This window comes from Dipteris shenzhenensis, chromosome 25, assembly GCF_047967505.1.
Source record: "Dipteris shenzhenensis isolate YYH24624 ecotype China chromosome 25, Dip_SZ_1.0, whole genome shotgun sequence".
Lineage (NCBI taxonomy): Eukaryota > Viridiplantae > Streptophyta > Polypodiopsida > Gleicheniales > Dipteridaceae > Dipteris > Dipteris shenzhenensis.
The window spans coordinates 53,263,717-53,288,752 of NC_141620.1; the positions used below are offsets into that span (position 1 = coordinate 53,263,717).

The 25,036-nt window shown below is 47.3% G+C and overlaps 1 protein-coding gene across 1 annotated transcript in view; it reads right to left on the reverse strand.

Moving 5' to 3' along the window:
* SWP (RNA polymerase II transcription mediator) overlaps positions 1 to 25,036 on the reverse strand; it is a 69,697-nt gene that overhangs the window by 35,958 nt on the left and 8,703 nt on the right. The window lies entirely within an intron of this gene.

Genomic DNA, 25,036 nt, shown 5'->3' on the forward strand with positions numbered 1-25,036 from the left:
ACAAGATTAGGGACTAAGAGGACTTTAAACTTCGGGGATGAAGAGTTGAGTAACCCTTCTAAGAGGTCCAAATTCCAACCGGGAGAGAGAATTGAGTTCCCCAAATATGATGGGGCAAGGGAGGCTGACAAAATCCTCAATTGGATTCGTCATTTTGAGCTATACTTTGCCCATCAAGACAAGACCGAGCAAGAGAAGCTTGCTCTTGCCACATTGCATCTGCAGAAGGATGCTCTAATGTGGTGGTCCTTGTCACAAACAGGAAAAGAGCCTATTCATGAATGGGCTAAATTTGTGGAGCAACTAAAAACCACTTTCATGCCACCGAGGCATGAAGAGAACCTAACCTTTCGTTGGGAGAGGTTTAGGCAGTTCGATAATGAGAGTAATGCAGATTTTACAGCCAGATTTTGGAAACTCTCTCTAGAGTTACCCGAAAAGAGTGAGGAAGATAGGAGAAAGAAGTATTTAGCAGCTTTAAGCCCAAAAGTAAGGTACGAGGTTGAAATGTTTAACCCGACCACGCTTAAGGACCTCACTAAGCTGGCTGAAATAGCCGAGAGAAAATTGAATCCTCGTAAACCCTTCAATAAGGAGTATGGGTCATCATCTAAGACCAATAATATACCCACTTTTAGGAAACCAAACCGGTTTAAGAATAATAAAGGGAAGGGTAAAGCTCTTGTAAGGAATGTGAATAGCAAATCACGTCCTGGATGGGTGCCATTTCCTTCTATGACTGACGAAGAGAAGAGGAAGTTGATTAAGGAAGGAAAATGTTTCGGTTGTAAGAAACATAAGCCAGGGCACGTATGGCATAAGTGTCCCGTTCTCTTGGCTAAGATTGCCAAGACGAATTCAGTAAAAGGGAAAGCCAAGGCATCCAAGCAGGAGGGTGAGGCTTCTACCTTGTCACCCTCGAAATCTACTGTGACTATTGAGCCAATAGTGAATGCTGTCCATTCAGCCAATACCTTTGGGCCTCATGATCATTTTAAGGTGTATGGATTCGTGAATGGACAGAGAATAGTGGTTCTCCTAGATGATGGATGTAATTATGACTTAGTAAGTGATAGATTGGCAAAATTACTCCATCTTAAACCAGAACCTATAAAAAACATGTCGCTTTCAGGAGCTTTTAGGGGACACAATGAAGAAGACACATCCATAGTACGAAATATTCCTTTTCGTATACAAAAATATAGAGATCGAAGGGATTTTCTAGTAGCCCCTTTACAAGATGTTGACATGATACTAGGTAAACCATGGCGGTATGATTTTAACCCTGCTATTCATCCTCATACTCATCATTGTTGCTTTGTACATAAGGATGAAAACATAAGGATCGTAGGGGATCGGGACGTGTATACAATTCCATTGATTACTCCTACCCAAGCCAAAAGATTGGTAAAAAGAGGGGTAGATTGTAATCTTGTGTATATACGGGATTCACGAGATCTTCATATCTTAAAAGAAGATCGGAAGAGAAATGAGTTCCTTAGAGCTTATGAGGATCGATTTTCAAGAGATGACTCATTCGAATTGCCCATGGAGAGAGAAGATGATCATGCCATAGACTTAGAGCCAGGAGCTTCCCCTCCATGTAGAGCCCCATATAGGATGAACAGGATAGAAATGGAGGAGGTAGAAAAACAAATTGAAGATCTGTTGCAAAAAGGCCTGATTCGACCAAGCAGTTCTCCATTTGGAGCACCTGTATTATTGGTTAAGAAGAAGGATGAATCATATCGTATGTGTATAGATTACCGTGCTTTGAATAAACTTACGATTAAGAACCGGTATCCGATTCCAAGAGTGGATGATTTATTGGATATGCTTAAAGGTGCTAAAGTTTTTAGCAAATTGGATTTGAAATCTGGTTATCATCAACTTCGTATGAAAGCTGGGCATGAACATAAGACTGCTTTTCGCACTCTCACTGGACATTATGAGTTTTTGGTCATGCCTTTTGGCCTAACTAATGCTCCAGCCACTTTTAGTAGGCTGATGAGAAGGGTTTTGCGACCCTACTTGGGAAAATTTGTCATAGTCTTTTTTTATGACATTTTAGTGTTCAGCCAGAATGAGGAAGAGCATAAGGATCACCTTGCTAAGGTGATGGAGCTCCTAAGGAAGGATCGATTGTTCCTAAATATCAAGAAGAGTGAGTTTTTCAAGACAAAAATAGAGTATTTGGGACACATTGTGTCTACCGAGGGAATTCGGGTTGACTCTAAAAAGGTCAAGGCCATAATTGAATGGCCAATACCCAAAAACATACATGAGCTGAGATCCTTCCTAGGGATGTGTAGTTATTATCGCAGATTCATTAAGAATTTTGCACGTCTTGCTTCCCCACTAACAGATTTGTTGAAGAAGCATTCCTTGTATGAGTGGGGAGAGGTTCACCAAGTAGCTTTTGAGGAGCTTAAGAGAACATTAGTGACTGCACCAGTGTTAACACTTCCGGACATGGACAAAGAGTTCTTTGTTGTATGTACGGATGCAAGTGGTACCTCGATTGGGGCAGTGTTGATGCAAGGAGGGCATCCCATTGCCTATGAGAGTAGAAAACTTCAAGGGGCTGAATTGAAATATATCACGTATGAGAAGGAGTTATTGGCAGTCATTCATGCTCTAAAGTTATGGAAGCATTATTTATATGGTTCTGCTTTCAAGATTAAGACTGACCATCAAAGTATCAAGCACTTGTTCTCTCAACCCATTGTCTCTTCAAGACAAATCAAATGGGCTGAATATATTCAATCCTTTGGGCAACCAAATATCGAATATCAGCCGGGAAAGGAGAATTTAGTAGCTGATGCTTTGAGTAGACGGCCCCAAGTTAATCACGTTTCTGTGATTAAGGAGAAATCATTAGGAGCAATGGTTGAAGCTTATCCTTTAGATGAGGACTTCGCTGACATTTATGGGAAGATTCAACGTAATGAGGTTGGGGATTTAGAAGCTTATTCCATCGTGGATGGATACTTATTTTTGGGACGTGCCATATGTGTACCCAAAACATTTCGGTATCTAGTCATGAGTGAGTTACATGCGAGTCCATATTCTGGACATAGAGGTATTAGAGGAACCATTGACAATATTGAGAGATACTTCCATTGGCCTAAACTTCGCAAAGAAGTTTCGACCTTTGTTCAACAATGTGACGTATGTCAGCGCATTAAATCTGACACAAGTAAGACTGCTGGTCTTTTGCAGCCTTTGCCTATTCCTTCGGAAAGGTGGGAACACATTACAATGGATTTTGTGTCTGGTTTCCCCAAGGTTGGTCAGTTTGAGCAGATTTTCACTGTTATAGATAGGCTGAGTAAACAAGCTCATTTTATTCCCTGTAAAAAAGAGTTGTCTGCTCCTGAAACAGCAAGGTTATTCATTAGGGAAATCTTCAGGTTACATGGGTTACCAAAATCCATTGTATCCGATAATGATGGCCGTTTCATTAGCAACTTTTGGACAGCTCTATTAGAGAATCTCGGAACCAAACTGAAATTTACTACAGCCTTCCATCCTCAAGGAGATGGACAAAGTGAGAATGCCAATCAAACCATAATTACTCTACTTCGAGCTTATGTCCATGACCAACCTAGAAGGTGGCCAGAGTTCTTACCCATGTTAGAGTTTGCTTATAATAACACTGTACATACTTCCACCAAGAAAGCCCCATTTGAAATCATCTATGGGCAATGTTTACCCACATCAATAACACACTTGGGGGAGCGAATTTTTGCCGCTGACCAGTTTGCTGAGGATATGTCACAGGTTATTGAGCAGGTAAAAGAACATATTAAGAAGGCCCAGGTTCAACAATCCAAGGCAGCCAATAAAAAAAGAAAAGAAGTTTATTACAAGGAGGATGATTGGGTTTTATTGAAGATTGATAAAAGAAGAATCAAGTCAGTGAGAGGAAGTACCAAACATGTCAAGCTAGCACCGAAGTTTTATGGTCCATTTCAGATTTCAGCAGCTTTATATCCAGAAGAAGGATCTAGAGCGTATGAGCTGAAGTTACCAGCCCACTGGCGTATGAAGAATATCTTTCATGTGAGCAATTTGAAGAGATACCGTGGCGATACTTCTGCGTTTTTGGATACTCAGCAGCAAGAAGAACCTGAACTTGAAGATGGGACTGAAGTTCTTACTCCGGAACAGATCGTATACCATAAAGAGAAGAGTACTCGTGGAAAGAAGAGATATATGTATTTACTGAAGTTTAAAAACCAGCCAGCTAGTGATGCACAATGGATGGAAGAAGAGTTCTTTACAGATTTTCCACAGATACTCGCAGATTACAAAGAGGCGATGCAATGGCAGAAGTAACAAGAGAAAGTGCACATAAGAGGAAGAGACAAGCAATAATCCAGAAGAGGACTTCTGCTCATTCAAGCAGGAGGGAGTGTCATGACAAGAGAAATGATTATTTAGTTAATTAATAGTCATTAGAACTTTATTATTGTTAGGCGCCAATTTGATGGTGCGGTTATATGTTTGTATTTATGATCGATCAAGCGGTGTAAATAGTACCGCCAAAACTATGTAACATTGGCCAATGATTAGTAATAAAGATGTGCACACACGTGTCTAGGTCCTAGGGGCAATAGGAAAGGGAAAGGGTGCATTAGAGTGCATTGAATGGTAGGTGCATGGGTCATAGGCTAAGGGTAGGTGTAAATGGGAAGATGGAACTTGAGTGATCTCAAGGGACATTAATGAAAGGGTATCACCCTTTCATTGTGAATCTCACGTAGCATTCTTTCTACCACATTGCATTCATCCGTCATCTCTCTCCCACCTTGCATGTAGGTCGAAAAAGAAACAAGTACTCTCACGAGGGCGCTCTTCCCCATTGGAGGGCCAATCGGCATTCAAATTCTGCATGCATTGCACACATTTGCATTTTCGAAAAGCGTGGATCTTCACAACAGAGGCATTGGAGGAAACTCAAGTTCATCCCTTGCACACATTGGCTAGTATCTAGACAGACACCATACATACTTTGATGGCTGTATGGACAAGCACGCAGGGAGACTCCCGTGCAGCCTCAGCTAGGAGGGCTTTGTTCTTCAAGGAATGGAAGGATTCTCCGTTCTTCTCTGAGACTCTTACAGGGTTGAGGTGGCACTTTCAGCCTCAGCCTTGGTTGTTTTCCACCTCATTTTGAGGGGTTTAATTATCCTCATGGTTTCATGATGTATTCTACTTTGAGCTTGCTCTCACGCGTTTTTTCTCTTACTTAATAGAAGTCTCTTTCTTGAAAAAAAAAAAAAAAGGCTCATGTAGACCTACTGGATACATTCAAATGGATGCTAGTGCAATCTCCACTTAGACATATATCATGATGATGATTCTTGTCCCACTGGCAGAGATTCGAAAAACATGGGCGATTGTACTAGTTGTTGGACCTTTGGTGTTTGGACTCCTTCCGATGTGTTTGGTGGTGACAACTCCGTTTCAGCGTCTACCGCTCTGCATGCTATCTAGGCTCAATCCTGCCACTATGGTTCTCCCATTCCCTTTTGCTACGACTTTAGAACCCTTCCTCGCACTGATACCAGCAGGGGGATTCGATCACGAATGGCAAAGCTAGGACACAATAAAGAACAGTGGACCTGAAGTGAAGATGTAGAAATATCTCCAAGATGGAGCAAAGTAGGCGAGAGCGAACAGCAACATGATGCCGGTGGAGAAGAAGTATAAAAATGCAACCACGGCCCTTCTAGATGGTCTGACAAGCTTTGTTGCGAGGATGAAGGAAGAGAGGCTGATGCCACTCCGGAGAAGAAAATATACTTGGGAGAGGAGGAAAATTAAAGACGCCATTGAGGCAATAGCAGAGAGCTAGAACGCCCTTATGACCAAGAAAGGAGTCGGAAAGGCTGCCAAAAATACTACCACCTGCATGAGGAGGGACTCAAAACAGCTACCAATACCTGATCCTTAACTAGTAAAGCTCAAATATAGTGAGAAAGAAAGAAAGAAAGAAAGAAAGTTTATTAAAGTCTTCGGAAGACCGATGGGTCTATATGAGACTGTGAAAAAACTGATACAACGAGCTGTGGTAGTGGAGCTACTAAACGAGCGTCCATACCAATGCAAAATGCCAAAAATGCAAAATGGCAGTACTAAGTCCTAAGTACAACATAGTGATGTCAGTGGTCGACCATATATCAATCTCAGCATCATCATCAATATCATCATCATCCCCAGCAACAGCAAGATATCAGGATGGATGAGGCAGTGGAGGCATGAAGTCGGCAATAGAGTGCTGTCGGCCACTCAGAGGTGCGGTCCTGGCACGTCTCTTGGTCGTAGCTCTACGTCTAACCAGGGCTACTATGACCCCCGTCGGTCGGGCTCCAACTCTAAACAAGGAGGGGATGTCTCCAAGTGTGATCTGTGTGTCGACCCTCTATCTGAGCTATCGGGTCACGGGTTTCGGGTCACGGTCATGTCGAGGCCTCGTCTCGTTGGGGTCCATGTGATCTAGCTGAAAGAACTCCGTGATAGAGCTCTGAGAGGGATCAACCGAGGAAGAAGTCTGCTCCTGTCTCTGTGCTCGGAGTATCCTCCGCGGTGTCTAAGTGCCTCATGAATGAAACTTGCCAAACACCGCTGGTCTGGGTAGGAGAGGAAATGGGCTAAAATCCCATAACTATCTCTGAAGAGGCAGTGGAAACGTCCTCGGATCTCATAGTAGACAGGACACCTGAAGATGAAATGCTCCTCTGTCTCGACCTCCTGTATGTCACATAGTGTGCATATGCGCCACTCCCTGGGTAGTCGCTCTGCTCTGCCGCTCTCGATGCGAAGTCTATGTGAAGAGACCTGGAACTGCCCAAGAGAGATCCTCATCGAGTGGGGTAGGTGAATCTGTGTGTATCCTGGTGGGTCAATGAAACCCTCAGCTGTGATATGTAAGAAGTGATCTCTGTAGAAGCTAAGCTTCACTGGGAGTTCACTCGGTTCCAACCAGGTCCGAAAAGTGTGTAGCTGTAGTAGATCCTCACAGATAACCTGGTTGACCTCGTGTGATAAGAGGGAAGAGAACGGAGCATCCATGCTATACTGGAAGGGAGGTAGTCTATCCATGTGGCGCCCCAATCGCTCAAACCATCTCTCCGTACGTGCATACCAGCACCTTTGATCTCCTCCTGCTGCAAATGCCATAGAAGAGGATAAAGCTATCCATGGTAGCCTGCTACGCCCCGAGGTATAATCCCCATATTCCCTAACTCGCTACAGATATGTGATGACCTGAAATGCAGCATCTAGCTGTAAAGGGAGTGACCCAAACTTAGCCTGAATGATCTGGTGAGGAATGGATGACTTACCACAAATCATTTGTGATAGTATGAGAACCTGTAGCCGCTCCACACAGGCCCACTCTGTATCCGACAAGTCTGACCCCCAACAAGGACTGCCGTACATCCCCGCTGGGTGAGCCAAGGAGTCAAAAAGCAACCCCTTGATGCGTGGATCCTGAAAGTGTGAGCGGAAGCACAGCCTCTCTAGCCTGGCCAATGAGGCATACCCTCTACTCAAGCATGCCTGCATCGCAAGTCTCATAGTGAAGCTCGGTCCAAAGAAGATAACCCCAAGATAAGTGTATGATGAAACTATCTCAACAGATGACCCCGCAAATGTGAACTACTCCTGACGCATGATGGCTCGAGATGTATTGAAGATCATGACCTTGGTTTTACCCAGGTTGACCTTCAAATCATGAGACTCACAAAAGGACTATAGTGCGTCTAGGTGTCTCTAAAGCCCCTCTGCTAAGGAAGACAAGAGAGCCACGTCATCTGCATAGAGCAAAATCTAGATTGGCGTGCCTGCAAGAGAGCAACCTACACCCCCCTGTGTCTGCATCACTGTCTCAAGCTCGTCAATGTAGAGGCCAAACAAGGTAGGCGACAAAGGACACCCTTGTTTGACCCTGATGGTATTCATGATCTCGTCTGTCCACCCGGATCCTACCTGAACTCTGCTAGAAACTCTCTCGTAAAGTGCCATGACAGCCAAAATGATCTCCTGGTCATAACCCAAGTCCTGTAGGCGCCGTATGAGGCGGGCTCTCAGGACTGTGTCAAAAGCCTTGCGAAAATCCACAAAGCAACAATAAACCCTCTGCTTCCGTGATCTCACCTCCTCGATGATACATCTGAGCATCAGAATGTGGTCCATGGTTCCATGATCACGCCGGAATCCGGCCTGTCCTGCTGCTCTGAGTCCTCGACACTCTGCAAGTCTGCTAACCTCGGAGTCAAGTACTAATACATAAATCTTCGACATGACATGTCCAATCATAATGGTCCTGTAGTTCTCCGGACTCATGGGATCCCCTGCCTTGTGGATGGGTGAGATAGTGTTAATGGTCCAAGTGTGTGGAAATCCCAAACAAACCACTTCATTAAAAAGCTTTGCTAAGATCGGGGCTAGGAGGTTAATCCCATATGCAATGAACTCAGTACATAGTCCTTCGCTCGGCCATTATGAAGTTTCATTATAGCATCCTTTACCCCTCCTCTAGTGAAGAGGGTGCAGGATGTGGGACGAGGCATGTGTGAGAGGCTAGGGACTGGCTGATTTGGGATGTCATAAAGTGTGCGTGCATAATCAAACCAGATCTGGGTGTCAGTGAGTGGCGGAGGGGACCGTCCTTCTAGACATCTCCGCCAGAAGTCCTTAGAGTTGTTACTAAACAAAATGTTCAGTAGCTGCTCCTCGTTTCGACCAACGAAGAAAACCGATTGCACCAAGCCCACCTTGTAGTCATCATCGGAAAAGAGCACAGAGGACTAGCTAAGAGAGGAGTCCATGGAGCAGAGGCAAAGAAGGGAGAAGAATAGGTCTAGGAGGTGGTTCGATTGGAGATGATGGGTCTACAAGCCTCGTACAGCCCAGGCGAGGCTGATGAGGGTGAAGTGGAGGAGCTGGAAAGGGCCAAACTTGCCAGCAAAGGAGCAAAGCTTAAAGGCATACCAACCCTCTTACTACAACAATTAAGATCAGTGGAAGCTGAGCGTGCCCCCTCGTCCTCACAATAGCAATGTTAAGAAGGTATACGCTATTACAGTACACGTAACAGTGAGCATCAGTAATAGCTTCAAAGTTCGCATACACAACCTTTGGCCAGATCCTCACCAATAGTTTCCTATCGTTGACCACATCATCGCCCACCTCCTCGCTCGTGGTAGCCCAGGAGCAACGCGAAGCAGGCACTCAGCAACAGTAGCAAGCGGGGCAGAAGGAGAGGCCGTTGCAGAAGAAGAAGAGGTCCTGTAGGAGGGAGTCGTCATCGTCACGGAGCTCTTGGAAGAGGTTTTGGGGGGGGGGGGGGGGGGGAGGAGCACGCGGAAGAAAGACTACCTGGAACATTTTGTCTGCCAAGGATTGTATTTTCTAGCCTAGCGCAAGAGGTCCATCGATTGCTGAGGGAGAAGCGTACAGCAAGCAAGCAAGCTATAAGTTGCTTGCCCGCTTGCTTCCTCCCTCCGTCCGCTTCAAAGCCAATGCACTCAACAATATCCAACACCTTCGCAAGCAATAAGCTGCTTGCTTTCTTTCTTGCTTCCTCCCTCCCTCCATCTGCTGCAAAGCCAAAACATTCACAAGCGAATGTTGTGAGGAAAAATGGCAGCAGCTTTGCCGGCAAAATGCCCAAAGGAACCGACATGCGGAGATGCGATTCGGAGGGGCTAGTGCTGCGATGCTTGCTCCGGAGAAGAGTGCCAACAGCTTCGCCAGCAAAAATTCTCTCAAGAACCGACGCCCAAATATGCAACAATTCGGGGGAATGCTTCTCCGATGCTTGCCTTCCTGAATCCGGAGAGAAATACAAACAGCTTCGCAAGTGAAAATGCTCTCAGGAACCGACGACTGGAGCTTCATTCCGAAGAGGAAGTGTTTAGACAATGGGAGAAGGAGCAACTCTCGAGATCCATGGCGAGGGTCTCCGGTGGGATCATTTTGGAAAGTTGTCAAAGCTGTTATGGCAAGTTCTCAACTTCTCATAGCTGTCCATCACCTCCATAATTGCTCTTCAAGAAATCTGCCAATGAACATTGCTCAGAATTAAAATTCAAGGGCCCAAAATCATGAATACTTTGAGCCAAGGGCTCAAGCTACCAATAACAATACGAGATTTAGCACATTTGAAAAATACTAATTTTTCCTTTCTGAAAGAGTCAAACCATCGCTATAGCCTTCCCCTAGGGCAGGCCAAAAATAGGATCAAAGTGTGCAGAAGAATAAAGACAGTGTGTGGAATAAAGCCTATACTGAGAAGCCAATGAAAATTCAAGTGTTTTCATATTTCAAAATATTCAAGAATTTATGCTTTACAAAATGAGAACGATTGCTAAGGCTACCCAGAGGGCAGGCCAAAAAAGCTAAGCATTTACATATGCATGGAATCTAGACTAATCCATGTACGGAGTCCTTGGAAACACCCCACTTGTGTGGAAGGTTGCATTGATGATCTCAATTACTCTAGTAGGGTTTGTCTTTGATACAAACAATGACTTGGAAATTAAACATACAAATTATCTCATGGTTTGCTACTGAAATGGGGGATTTATAAATATTTTATTGTTTTTTATCACTCGCTTTTTTTGGCTCGCTCGTTTTTTGGTAATCCTCCTGAGGCTGGCATGGTGGTGGAGATATGGAAGGCCAAGTATGAGTGGTCAGCTCCGAGGGGGGGGGGGGGGGGGTATGGCAAGTCATGTATCCGTGAGACAAAGTCTAGTGGGCCTAGTAGATAGCAAGTGAAGATGGCCATCTGTGAAGGCCATTAAAGATGATCATTTCGTGGATTGCCCCCAGTTCAAGCAAATGTCATCCATATCCCACCACCTGTGGCGCATCTGCAGAATGCCTTACAATCACAAGCTCAGCTGCATCTAGTTCTAGGACTATGTGTGGGTCTCCATCATCATCTGAGAAGTCACGTCCTACCTATTTCCTATCCATGCATTAAAGTCCCCCAGCAGGAGAGTGTCTCCCTGTTTGGAAAACTCTGTGATGTCATCGTGGGATGTGTCCATCTATAGTGACCTCTCATGCATAGGATGACGTGTCCGGAGGAAAGTAGCCACTGCAATGTAGATAGGCCGAGCATCTAGGATCTGAACTCGTATCCACATGTGTCGTGCATGCTCCTCTCTCCGAACCATAGATATGAGTGGTCTCAAATGTGATCTAAAAAGGACAACCACTCCACTGAAGCCTCGGACTCCGCTATATCTTCTCAACTCTCTTCTATGAGCTGATTCCCATGTGTATCTAGTCACTGTGGGCAGCCCCCGCTCCGGACCCTCATGTGTGCTGTCTCGCGCTACGACAGGGGGTGCGGTCTCCTCGCTCTCTGGACTCTCTGGGTTATGTCCAGAGTGATCCCTCGTCTCTATCGGTCTCCTCTGAGGAAAGCTATGATAGGTCGGACCTCAATAGTGTACTCTAGGGGCTCTCTGTCGAACATGTGGCCTCTACATCCCTCTCTCGGCGGTACCGTGTCGGCTGCTCATCCAGACTCCTCTCATATCGGCTAGCTCCTCTACCTCCACTCCACTGTGTCTGGGGGCTGACTCAAATGTATAGAAGTCTGTGACGTGCCGCTATGCCCGATCACCCTCTATGTCCTGTAGTGGTCTGACCAACCCCTGCTGCTCTCTGATATGTCATAGAAGCGCCTCCCTGTGTCACCACATCTCCATCAGATAGAGTCCCCGATACAGACTTGGTCATGAAAATGGATCAGTCGTGACAAAGGACAGAAGCCATTCCCCTCTAGGTAGAGACAGTGGTAGCGTCCTCGAACCTCGTAGTTGGGCAAACACAAAGAAAATGCTTGGATGGAACAGAGATGCCACGGAGCTAGGTGTGCCACTGGAACAACTGGAGGAATCCATCGTGTGATATTTCATCGCTGAAGACCGCCTCGGGTACTGTCGAAGAAGCCCCCTCTTGGCGCAAACCGCCTCAGCACGATCACTAGAAACTTGTAACTGTGGCTCCCAGGCCACAGGTGCTAGGTACACTCCTCTGGTCCGGTAATGGTATTATACGTCATCTGGTACACCAATCCAGCTGTTGATACTAGTACATCACTCCAACAAAAGGTGATGGTACAATAATCCAACTGATAATGCCATCGGTGCAAGGTCTGCTTCCCTACATGGTAAGTATCTTAGAGCTAGATCGCCCCCTCTGAAGCCCCCTCTCAAGTCCAAACTAGTACACGGTTGCCAGATCAATGAACATTAGTGCTCCAATTACAACGGGCATATAATAGCTCACAAGGATCAATCAACTGTGTCTGGATTCCCGCATTGGCAATCTACTGATCCACCCCGATCACCAGCAGCATCAGACAATAGCTGCAGCATAACAATAGGAGACCCCCTCTGGATCTACCAGATATAACGTCCAAACAAAAGACATATTGGTAACATACAGCCACCTGAGTGTTAGATATCGACAAGCAGAGGGTACGCACAGCGGAAGACTGATAGAATAGCCCAAGAGCGCACACAGTGTGTGTCAGGTGTGGAATCACAAACTTCTTAAACTTATGTGCTTCAAATAGATGTGCAGACTCATCAATAGACAATGATCCAGCCAGATATAGAAGCTACAAAAAGAATATATTTCTGTCCAAAACTATGGACACAATACAAAGAGAGATAGATTACCAAAGCGTGGTCGTTTGATCTTACCACGTACTTCTACTATTTGCCGGATATCTCTAGAACTCGAGCCTACGTGCTCCACCTCGAGCGTAAGTAGACTCTCCATCCAGATCTCAGCTTCTTGCTGCCCTAGGAGACAGCCAAGATTACCAGCCCTGGTAAAGCTCAGTCTGCACCCACTCTATGGTCTTCTCTGCCTCCTGAAAATAGGCCCAAGGGTGTGTGAGTAGCTTGCTACTGCTGCTCCCCAATTTGCTTTACTGCTGGATGATTTATGCTCCTTTTATAGGCCCCAAGGCCTTGCAAAATAGCCGACCGGAGCAGGCCTCCTGGCCGACTCAGTCTGTCCCAAAACCGCCCCCACCAAGCCCTATATATTGGGCTGTGGGCAACTCTTCTTGGGCTGTGTGCCATGTACCTTTAAGTGTGGGTCCTGCCCCCCCTTGTAGTGTGTGCCAGCTCCCCCACTCCCCCCTATGCATGGGGCTGTGGACTGGCCTATGTTCTGCAGCCTCCTCCTGCCTTATATAAGGGCTAAGGCCAGGCCCTTTGGGCTGCTGCCTGGCCCCAGAGGGCAGCCCATATTGGGCCCTTCCCTTGGTTCAATCTAAGGCCAGTGTGGCTGGCCTGCCATGGGCACCACCCCTGCCTTTTTCCTTGTCCTGCAGCACCTCTTCCAGGCCCCTAGCCTGTGCCAAAGATTGTGCCACCTGGCTGGCCTTCTCCAGCCGCTTCCTGCCACATATCTCTCTCTGTACAGAGCCGTACAATAGCGCCTACTGTCCTGGATATGATCCATGCCCATATGGCAGTATTTATCCTGCCCATGTGTTTCTTTTCTGGGCACGTGTTGCCCTAGGTCTCCCTCCCCTTCGCTCTCCTCATTTGGGGGCTTACAGATGGGGAGGTGAGCTTTCCAACAACCCCTCTCACCGACACATATCGGCCAACTGTCTACGTCGATGACGTTGCCCCAGCAACTCCCATGATGAAATCCTCAAGCACAAGCCAATGTCGATCCCGGTTCCTTGCTTTTCAACCATAGTTCTGCTCCTCCAAATGGGTTTTCAATGATGGATTCATGTTTAGCATTTAGCTAATAGAATCTCTACTTTAAATTTGCAATTATATGTCTATTCCTTCCTGGATGGATACAATGGCTACAATTAGATCTAAAATGGCCTCAGCATAAGCAAACCATCCTAGTACACAGGTCCATCCACGGTAGCACCAAATGGCACCACCACCTTCAGTCACATCCCCGCCTTCAAACTCGAGCAATCTAGACGCCACGATCTTCCAGTTGCCCCCCTCATAATGAGTGAACAACCTAGAGTCTTCCTGGCACCATGCGTTCAGGGTATATTTTCAGCCCGTCCTTCCTTTGGCAAGGTCCACAACAAAAGAACCACCTTGAGAAATGAAATCCCAAGAATATTTTCAGATAACTTGGACCACGAACTCTCACAGAGCTCTCAAGCAAGTACTCTTCTGGCTTCAGTACATCTTGTCCATCACCTTTCAGCAATCTGTGTCCGAGATTTGAAAAAGCACCCACAATTCCCCTTCTGCCTTCGAAGAAGGCCCATTCCTTCCAATCTCGCAATACACGAGACATCTAAAGAGAAGATTCTCTCCACAACATGCTATACAGGTTCAAATTAAGAACATCAAGTACATACCAGACTATCGTACTGCCTATGTGCTTGCTCAAAAAGCAAACCATACCTCATCGAAGTACATACCAATAATATGTGCAATCCTCAACTATCCCCTTCTGAATTACAGCAACCATCTCAACATGAAACCCTAGGGTTCTCCATGGAATCCATCCTCGAGTCAGTATCAACAGCCACGAACCTGGAAGATTCCAAGCACTACATGTTGTCCTTCACCTTCACAAAGGTTTCTGACTCCACGTCAACCCACATCTCAATGTTAGACATCTTCAACTGTGGCTTCTAGGGCGGCATATCTTACCTCAATAACACATGGAGATGTCACCAAGAACAATTCTTCGATTGCCACATTAGCTTTGGCTTTTGTGTCACCATCTGAATTTGAGTCGCAGACGCCTCCTTTTTGTTGTTCTGATCCGCAACCTTCGTTCTGCAAAATGGCCTGGCATGTCACAATAGAAACACTTCTTCTTTTGCTTCTTTTTATTGCAAGTGTCCTCGTCATCTCCAAAGTCATCCTTCTTGGGCCACCGTTAGGCTTGCCCTTTCCTTTGCCAGCGTAATCCTTTGCCAGCAATGCCTTGTCATTGTTGTCGTTGTTATTGAGATTCTTCCTAGCTTCTTCCTGGAGCAGTAATGAACCCAACTCCTCAAAAGTCAGAGGTTTGGTCCTCTATCCTATTGTCACAACCGTAACGAAGCTTTTGAAACTCCGAGTAGCCTCCTCAATACCATCAAGGCCAACTAGCACAAGTCCACCTTCTTGACCAACCAATGCTAGTTGATCCCACACCACCTTGACCTTCATCAAGTGGTGATGTATTCATCCATATCCAAGTTGTAGAGTTGATGCTAAAGAAACAAGATCCGGGATGTGTTATCTGTTTCGTACAGGTCCTTCAGAATGGCCCACGCCTCTACTGACGTGTCGGTCTTCTGGATGTGAGGAAGCACACAATCCGCCATAGTCCCTATGATCAATGCCAGGGCGTGGGCATCTCTATCTTCCCATGCTTCGAGCTCCTCTCCATGTACTGGTATAACTATCCTCCCATTGTTGTCCACCACATCCTCCAGCTTCGCCTCTACTCCCGTTGTCAGTTTCCACAGTTTTCGAGCCACTAAATGACTCCGGATCTTCACCCTCCACATACGGTAATTAGTCCCATTTAGTTTCCCCAACTCTCCAAAGTTAGGGATGGTGAACGAAATAAATCGACTAGGGGAGCAGGAAGGGAGAGAAGGGGCTGAAGAGGCTATTAAATTCGGCATCTCTGCTGCTAAACCGCACAGCAGAATCAAAGGCAAACTCAACCTTCTATAGACCAGAACTCCGTACGCACTTAACTAAACCTAAGTGACCCTCCTCGCAAGGGCATTGTCCTCCAGTCGTGGAAGTCAATTCCCAAGAGCTTCTGAATCAGGGTCGTCCTTCAACAAGGTCCTTGCCTTCAAGCTCCCACACTGGAGAGCCTCCTACTTGGGCTTTGATACCATGTTATAAATCGACCAACAGAGGCTACGCACAGCAAAAGACTAATAGAATAGCCTAGGAGCTCACACAGTGTGTGGGGTGTGGAATCACAAACTTCTTACACTTATGTGCTTCAAATAGATGTGCAAACTCATCAATAGACAATGATCCAGCCAGATACTGAAGCTACCAAAAGAATATATTTATGTCCAAAACCATGCACACAATACAAAGAGAGAGAGATCTGAAGTCCCACCAAAGCATGGTCTTTTGATCTTACCACCACGTACTTTGCCATATATCTCTAGAACTTGAGCCCACGTGCTCCACCTCGAGCATATGTAGACTCTCCGTCTAAATCTCAGCTTCTTGGTGCCCTAGGATATAGCCAAGATTACCAGCCCTAGTAAAGCTCGGTCTACAACCACTCTCTGCTCTTCTCTGCCTCCTGAAAATAGACCCAAGGCCTCCTGGCCGACTCAATCTGTCCCAAAACCGCACCCGCAAAGCCTTATATATTGGGCTATGGGCAGCTCTTCTTGGGCTGTGTGCCCTGTAACCTTTAAGTGGGGGTCCGTCCCCCCCTTGTAGTGTGTGCCAGCTCCCCCCTATGCATGGGGCTCTAAACTGGCCTATGTGGCTGACTTTCTGCAGCCTCCTACCCTATATAAGGGCTAAGGCCAAGCCCGTTGGGCTGCTGCCTAGCCCCAAAGGACAGCCCATATTGGGCCCTTCTCTTGGGCCATTCTAAGGCCATATGCAATGAACTCAGTGCATAACCCCTCATGATCCTTCGCTCGGCCATTATGAAGTTTCATTACGGCATCCTTTACCCCTCCTCTAGTGAAGAGGGTGCAGGATGTGGGGCGAGGCATGTGTGAGAGGGTAGGCCAGTCCATAGTTGGCTGTATGATGAACCCCCTGGCTTAACCTAACCCTCGGGTTGGGTTGGGGGTTTAGCCCAACTTGAGGTTAGGAAGGACTAGGACTAGACTAGGTACGGACAGGAGATATGGACAGATGGAGAGGTGTTGACGGGGGGAGGTATGGAGGTAGTACGGACGACAAAGGACGGAGGCTGTGGCACGAAGGTACGGATGGGAGAAGCTGTACGGACGGAGGGTTGTACCGCTGTACAGATGGAGAGGCTGTACGGGTGTTGTACGGGAGAAGTTGTACAAGAGATACGGCTGAGACTGTACGGGAGAAGCTGTACGGGAGGTATGCAGAGTTACGGGGTGAGGCTAGACAGACTGAGGTACAGCTGTACATACGGAGAGGTACGTAGAGGGTAGGCAAAAAGTAGGTGATAGGGATTTGGGAAAGGAGGAGGAAGAGAAGGAAACAAGAGAACTGGAAGTGATCTCTCGAAAAAGCCCTGCTACACCTAGGGGAAAACCTCTGCACAACAGGCTTCTCTACAACTGAACACAACCGCTCAACAACCTCCACAGGGAGCTGCACATTGGTGTGGAAGGACTGTTCCACAACATGCTCCAAGAGATGCACAACCAATGCTGTAAGGACTGCTCCAGCTAGTGCACTACTGGCTGGAAGCACTGCTCCAGCTGGTGACAAATGAGGGCTAAGGGGGGGCCTATAAATAGCCCCCATCCCCTCCCTAAAGAACCGACCAGCAGGGGGGCATATAGCCAACCCCCTGCCCTAGATAGCCGACCTCTGCCCTCTAGGCGCTACCTATAAAGGGCTGCGCATGCCCACACAAGGGCTGCCTACAGGGCCGACTAGCAGCCCGACCCCTGCACTCTATAAGGGGCTGCCCCCCCCTTCTAGGTCATAGGGCCAACCCACAGCCTATAAGTAGGGGGGGCCTAGGCTCCTGCCAGCATAGGTAAATCTACCCTATTCTATCCTCACGAGGGCGGTCACACCCACAACAAGGACCCTAGCCTCACACTGGGTGGGCACACCCACAAGCAAGGCAGGCGATCCCATGCACACTAGGAACTACCATACTCTTATGATTGGCCATACTTTGGCTAAGATATATGGGTCAGTACTAGAGAGGGCGATCAGTAGTCACACAGAGGGCAACGGACAGCGGGCACTTGGGCAAGCAGGATTTCAGAGACAGCACTCCACCCTGGATCAAATTTTCACCTTGAGGGCTATTATTGAGGACGCGAAGTCGAGGCATCACACTTGCTTCGTAGACTTTCTGTAGAGAAGGGGTAGGGACAGATTTGGAGAAAGGGGGATAGAGGAGCAGAAGGGAGAGAGAGAGAGAGAGGGGAAGAGGGAGAGGAAAGGGTAGGAGAGAGAGAATGGGGTAGGAAAGAGAGGGAGAGATTGAGAGGGAGTAGGGAAGAGAGAGAGTGAGTGAGCGTACACAGGAGGAAGGGAGAGTAGATAGGACTAGATGTCACATCAAAAAGTCCATAGTAGTGGCCCGTGGGTGGATGAAGACTTATATAGTCCCTCCACATTTTCCACCTAAAGGGCCTCTAACTTGGCCTCTTTTCCCCTTCATTACAGCCATCCCTTCCCATAGAATTTTGCCCTCAAAATTTCATATGCGGGCTGTTAAATCAGTACAGCAGACAGCAAATAATAATCAGCCCGGTAGGAGATAGGGATTGTCCTGGACAATGCTCTTTGGCTGCCATGAGTTCTCATCCTCAGGGAGTCCCTGCCACTTGATAAGATACTCAGTGTAGACTTTGTTTCGGAGTACGTGATCCCTGAAACCCATGATGCGCTCCAGAACATAGAGTATGTGGCCCTCCTCATCCATAGGTGGTAGCTCAGGAAGGACTTGGACATGCTGTCCGACGTGGCTTCAGCAAGGACGCGTGGAAAACATTATGAATCCTGGAGGTCCTAGGTGATCCTATAGGGACCGTAATACCTGTGAACAAGCTTCGTGTTGGTGTTACCCTTAAGCGAGGCATAACAGTTCTTATGGAGGCGTAAGTGCACATAATCCCCTTCTTCAAAAGACAGATACCTCCTGTGTTCATCCGCATACTTCTTCTACTTGGCTTGGGCATCCTGCATATTCTTTTTAGCCAATTGCAGAAGGGCATCCATACTCTCCAAGTCATTTCTTGCTTGCTGATTTTTCACAGCCATGTATGCAACTAAAGATGGCATACCCACTATGCATCCATACATAGCCTCAAACGGGCTCATGCCAATAGAGATGTGCTTGGTACTGTTGTAACAAAATTCAGCACCACTTATCCCAAGACTTCTGTGTGTCATGACAGAAATGCCTCAAATACTCCTCCAGCCATTTGTTCACCCTTTCTGACTGTCCATCCGTCTCAAGGTGGTAAGCAGTGGTAGGTGTAAGAGAAGTACCCACTGCTGTAAATAATTCCTACCAAAAGTGACCCATAAATTTTGCATCTCTGTCGCTGACAATCTCTTGAGGGAAACCATGATGCTTAAAACCATGCTCGATGAACTGCCAAGCAACCTAGGATGCTGAATAACGGGTCTTAGTGGGTATGAAATGGGCCCCCTTTGTCATTCTGTCAACCACCACAAAAATGCTATCCCATCCCCGCTCTGTGGAAGGCAACCCTGTGATGAAATCCATAGCAATGTGAGTCCATTTGCCTTTTGGGATAGCTAATGGCTGCAAGAGACCCGCAGGTAACCCGCTGTCCACTTTATTTTGCTGGCAGGGCAAACATTCACTGACAAATTTAACTACATCCCGCCACAAGCCATCTCTGTTTAACCTTTTCATATGTCTTAGTAATACCTGCATGTCCTGCCATAGCAGATGAGTGCATTTCCTGTAAGACCAGCAGTCGGTACTTTGAATCTGGCACCAAATAAATTATGCCCTTGCACCACAACAGCCCATTATGCAGCTTAAATTCAGCATGCCCTTGGCTCGATGGCCTCTGTAACTCCACAAATATGGAAGCTGCCTTAGAATCCTGCATGTATTCTTCCTGAATACCATGAATCCACTCCTGGTAGATGGTAGAAATGGCAGACAAACTGCAAGCCCACATACGGGATAAGGCATCTGCAACCACGTTTTCTTTCCCCTTCCTGTACTCGATGTCAAAATCATAAGACTGAACCTTAGCCAGCCACCTCTTCTGCTTCATTGACAAGTTGGGCTGCGTAAGGAAATACCTGAGTGTCCTACGATCTGTCTTAACTTTGATTTTGCTACCGTACAAGTAGTGGTGCCATTTTTCGAAAGCATTGAGGATAGCCAACATTTCCTGATCATACACATGATAATCTAGTTCCTTGGCATCCAATTTTCTGCTTTCAAAAGCAATTACCCCGTGTTCTTGTCTTAGCACAGCCCCTAATCCTTTGCCACTGGCATCTGCCTCCACAATGAAAGTACGTGAAAAATCAGGGCATACCAACACAGGAGCATGAGTGAGGGCGAATTTCAGGTTTTCAAAGCTGTGCTGTGCATTTGTAGACCACATAAAAGCATCCTTCTTCAAGAGGTCTGTTAGAGGGGCTGCCCGCTTGGCAAACTTGCAAATAAAGCGCCTGTAGAAGAAATCCCCTCAACTGAGTAGGGTTGCGTGGCTGCGTCCAATCCACAATGCATTGAACCTTTGCAAGATCCACTCGAATGCCATCCTTGCTCACAATGTGACCAAGATACTCAACCTCTTGTGCCATAAAAGTGCATTTGCTGGCTTTACCATAAAGCTGATGCAACCTCAAAATTTCCAGCACTTGCTTGACATGTCTGATGTGCTCATGCTTATCCTTGCTGTAAATGAGGATGTCATCAAAAAATACCAGCACATACTTGAAAAGGAGAGGCTGCAAAATCTTGTTCAATAGTGCCTGGAAGGTAGCTGGTGCATTGGTCAATCCAAAAGGCATCACCTTGAACTCATACAGTCCCCCCTCTGTGCGAAAGGCTGTCTTGTGCTCATCCCCAGCTTTCATTCTACATCTGCAAACTCTGAGAGCAATCTCTGCATATCACAATCATCAACACGGGGAGTGCCACCCTCTTTAGTTACTGACACATTTAATGCATATATGGCACTGCCTCTCTTGAGCTCTCTGGCCAACTATCTTGCTGAAATGACCTGCAATTTAGGAGCTGCAATACCATGCAATGTAAGTGATCCATCCCTGTGGACAAAGCTGAGTGTTAAGGCATTGAAATCCATGCTGATTTTGCCCAGTGATTGCAACCAATCACAGCCCAAGACAACATCTATTGGGCCCATGTCAAGTGCCAAGAGATCACCTGCAAATGTATAGTCATCAGAGAACTTAATCCTTGCATCTTGGCAACAAGATCTACCGATCATATGCCGTCCATTGGCCACTTCTACTCTCAGCCCATGGTAATCAGTCCAACCCTCTGTAAGGTCTTGCAGTTAACAAAACTGTGGGTGCTACCACTGTCCACCAACACATGCACAATCCTGCCATTAATCATCCATATTAATCTGATAGTTATCAGCACTTTTGGCACCCATCAAGGCATGCATGGAAATAGCATAAAGTGTTGGCTGGGCATCCCAATAAACCTCATCCTCGTTCACGGGAGCATTACCACCTGGATCTTCACGTGCATAAAAAGGTACTGCATCCTGATGCTCCACAGAAAAGAGTGTTGGCCTACGGCCTCTCATGCCACCAGTGGGCAGAATCTCGTACGATTGAGAAGCATGAGTGTCATGCGTAGTAGCACCACCAGGATCAAAAGGAAAGTCGGTGCCCTTCGTGGCTCCAGTGTCAAGAGCCTCATCTGCATCATGTGTATTTGCCATCTCATCCTGAGATGTATCCAAAGAACCTGTCAAACGATTCCTCGTCATCTGAGAGGTCAATGATCATTCTGAGCTTGGCAGTACCACGGTTGTGCATCTTGCACACATTCCTGTGCTCAGGAGTCCATTTCTCGCCACATTTAAAACATAAGTTGGCCTTCTTTCTGCTCTCCATTATTGCTCGTGTATGCTGTTTTATCTCAGCCTGCTCATTTCCAGCAGTAGGCTTGCCTCCAGGCTTGGCATCAGGATACCTGTAAGGCTTGGCATACAGCATCTTACTACTCGAGACAGTAGGAAAGTGAGGAAATGGTGCTGCTGCAGATTTCTTGTCAGTCCACTCAGCAAACTTAGGCTTCGACTCAGTGTCATACCCCATAGCATGCAAGTCGCCCATGGCATTTCTGTGCTTGCCAACATATTTAGGCTCGAATACTTCTGCAACCTGAGCTGCCCTCTCAATTGTTTGAGGGTTATGTGCCTTCACATCTGCAGCGAGAGAAGAACTTAACCCATGGATGAAACGCAGCAGCTTTTCCTTTTCAGATAGGTCCTACACAAACAGGGAAAGCCTCCAAAAGAGTTGCAAGTACTCTTGGACCGTACTGGTTTGTGACAAGGCATAAAATTCAGCCAAGTATTGATTCAATACAAGTGGAGATACAAATGTAGTGACCATCAATTCTTTGAAACCCCTCCAAGTGGTTGGTTTCTGAGGCGAATCCCTCATGTATCGCCACCATGTGTGGGCATAGTCCTGCATATGCATCCCTACAAAAATGATGCGCTCCTCCTCAGACTTGGGGTAGAAGCGGAAATAGTCTTCCAGCTTCGTCAGCCACTCCTCCAACTCATTGGGAGTGCGAGTGTCCCCTTTAAACTTATGCACTGTGAGTTTGTCTTTCATATCCTTGGCTGTGCATCATCACGCTTGAGGTTCACATAATCGGAGAAGGGCATCTCAAGTTTGATGGCCTCAAGTAGGGCCCTGTATGAACGCAAAGAATCTGCCAACATGTCATCAAAAGTGGCTTGCTGCCCACCACCAACCCCTTGCTGCATAGAAGCTGCTGCCATCTGATGCACTAGCTGCGTCTGGCTATATGTGCTCGTTGGCGGAGCGATAGGTGCATAAACTCCGGGCTGGGTCTCACTCCCAAAGGCATCTCTCCGAAATGATGGCATACCAAGGGGCTGAGAAGAGGATTGACCTCTCTCCCACGGGTGTGGGCTGCCATATAAACCCAAGCCAACTCCAAGCATACTCGCTGGTGTGGTGAAAGGAGCACTAACCAGATGCACACCAACGGGTCAGCCCAAAAGAGACGGCTCAGTCTGCATAGATGCAAAAAGCTGAGAGCCAACAGATGGCCCGACATCCTGCAAGAAGGTGCTCTGTGACACAGAAAATGCATCATCTATGTCCAGATAATCCCCATGGGGTACATGCAATAGTCCAGAAGACTGATGCTCATACGCACAACGGACATCTGCCATAAAACCCTTGCGTGGAGCAGACAAAACATCCTGACTGTTTGAATGGTCCCCGTGCTGGGGTGCATGCTGTGGGGTGCGGGCTGCTTACCCTTATCCTGCATAACAATGGCAGATGTGATCTGCTGACCAATCTGTTGTCCCATCTAGACAAGAGCCGTATCCTGCATAGCCATGGCTGTGGTAAGCTACTGGCTGAACTCATGGCCTATCTAGCGGAAAGCACCCTAAAGCATAGAGGAAAGGGCATCCACTGCATTTACGCTGCCTGCACTTCCCGGAATGCAGGAGAGAGAGGCTGAGTGGAAGGAACCTCTGCACCACCAGTGGATGCAACCACTGTGGCAGGCACTTGCTCATACTGAGCAACCTCATCAGAGTCATGCGATATATCACGAGGAACACGCTTTGGTGCCATGGTGACTGGCCCTGGAGAGAGAGCTTGAATATAGGCAAGGAGAAATGGATAACCAAAACCCTGCTGTAATGAACCCCGGAGATATATGTGGAAAACACAAAAATGTCGATGGAGAGGCTCAGAAGAAAGGTCGTCAAAGAAGCTTCAAAACAGAGCCAAAATGGCTCCAAACAGAGCTCTGAAAGGCCCCTAAAAAGAGGCTGAAAGTGAACGTTTTTTTTTTTTTTTGGGGGGGGGGGGGGGGGGGGGGGTTCCCTAAGTCACCTAGGACAGTTAGTACAGCAATAACCTAAGACTCCTAAGGCAATTAGGATTGTTGGTTAGTCTAACCTAACCAACCCATGAGGTACTCAACCCTAGTTAGTTTGACCCAACCTAACTAGACCAAACTAACTAAGGTTATGGCGGCTGACGGGCTGAGGGCCTGAGCAAGGATGGGCTGCAGATCGAGACCGTTGGGTACACCCTTGCAAAGCAACTCCTGAATAGACGGGCTGCTCACGATCGATTTGTCTGGCAGTCGCAACTGTCTTGGGAACATAGTTACCGCGGAACGGCGTTCCGCCTTCCTGGAACGCCGGAACGCCGGTCCGGAGCTGCACGTGTGCCCGGAACGTGCGAGACGGGACCGGAACGCACGAAACAGCCGGAACGTTCCGGAACGTTCCGGAACGTGCCGGAATGTAGGGCGGAACGCCCGTTCCGGGCGTTCCGGCCTATGTGCTCCTGCGCGACGGCGGCGGCGGCGGTTAGATAAGCCGCTGCATCTTTTTTGGCTCATTTGCTGCCTTCCTCCTTTGCTGTCCCGTTGGATGCCCCTTTGGCTGCTCCCTACCTTGGCTGGCCGCTGCCCCCTTGGCTGCTCCCTACCTTGAGGCTTGGCAGCTGGCTGCCCCCTTGGCTGCTGCCCCTTGGCTCAGTGGCTGCCCCCTTGGCTGCCCCTTGGCTTCCCCTTTGGCTGCCCCTTGGCTGCCCCAGGGCCCAGGGCCCACACTCTCCCTACCTTGGCTGCCCCCTTCCCTTGCTTGGTTGGCACTTGACTCTTGAGCAGGTAAAATTTAAAATTTGACGCAATGAACATTGGAATTTGGATATTCTAGTTTGCTGCATTTTTTTCCAGTTAGTGGACACTTTACTTATGTCTCATGCAAGGGCATTTTGATTGTTTTTTTTATTTTCAGCCATTTATCAATTTCAATGGCACCTCCTCGTGGCATAGATGCAGAAAACAGATCTCCTTGGTGGAATGAGGTGGATCTTGTGTCCAGATATGATAGTGCAAGAGGAGGAGGGTCACGCAAGTGGAAATGCCACTTTTGTGGTTCCATTAAGAGTGGAGGCACGGATCGTGTGCGAGCCCATTTGTTGGGGGTTAGAGGCAAAGGCATTTCTGTTTGCCCTACAGTGTCAGGAGCAGATATCATACGATTGCAGGCACTTGCAGATAGACTTGATGCAGCAGGGAGTCGGCCCTCTATTCTTGATCCTCGAGGTACATCATCATCAGCTGC